This window comes from Salvelinus sp. IW2-2015, linkage group LG31 (genome assembly GCF_002910315.2).
Source record: "Salvelinus sp. IW2-2015 linkage group LG31, ASM291031v2, whole genome shotgun sequence".
NCBI lineage: Eukaryota > Metazoa > Chordata > Actinopteri > Salmoniformes > Salmonidae > Salvelinus > Salvelinus sp. IW2-2015.
In genome coordinates this window covers 20,156,252-20,156,607 of record NC_036870.1, presented here as the reverse complement: position 1 = coordinate 20,156,607, position 356 = coordinate 20,156,252, and the positions used below count along the sequence as shown (strand labels likewise).

General features: G+C 50.0%; 1 protein-coding gene across 1 annotated transcript in view; it reads left to right on the top strand.

Moving 5' to 3' along the window:
* Nucleotides 1-356, top strand: part of LOC111956126 (trafficking kinesin-binding protein 1) — a 26,465-nt gene continuing 26,109 nt past the window's right edge. Inside the window, 1 exon segment of the mRNA XM_070436327.1 lies at nucleotides 1-83. The gene's annotated coding sequence lies outside the window, so the exon portion shown is untranslated.

Sequence of the window (356 nt, the reverse complement as noted above, 5' to 3'; positions counted from 1 at the left end):
CTGGCTACACACACCGCTACTGTCACCAGACGCACGCATCGACCTGACCACAGAACAGATCGAGGAGACGCTCAAATACTTCTGTAAGTGTTTGTGTGTGAGGGCGGTTATGTGTGCAGTATAGTGTAGGGTTTTTGCTGTTATAATGCTTGGGAAGATGACAGACAGTTTCCACACAGGTTCTAGATCTTCTCTGTTGCATAACTCAGCAAGTATATTAGATCTCTGTGTATAATGTATAATGTATAGTGTATAGGCCGTAGCTCGGGCGGTTGATGTCCTGGAGGGCAGGTAGTTTGCCCCCGGGGATGGGTTGGGCAGACCGCACCACCCTTTGGAGAGCCCTGTGGTTGCGG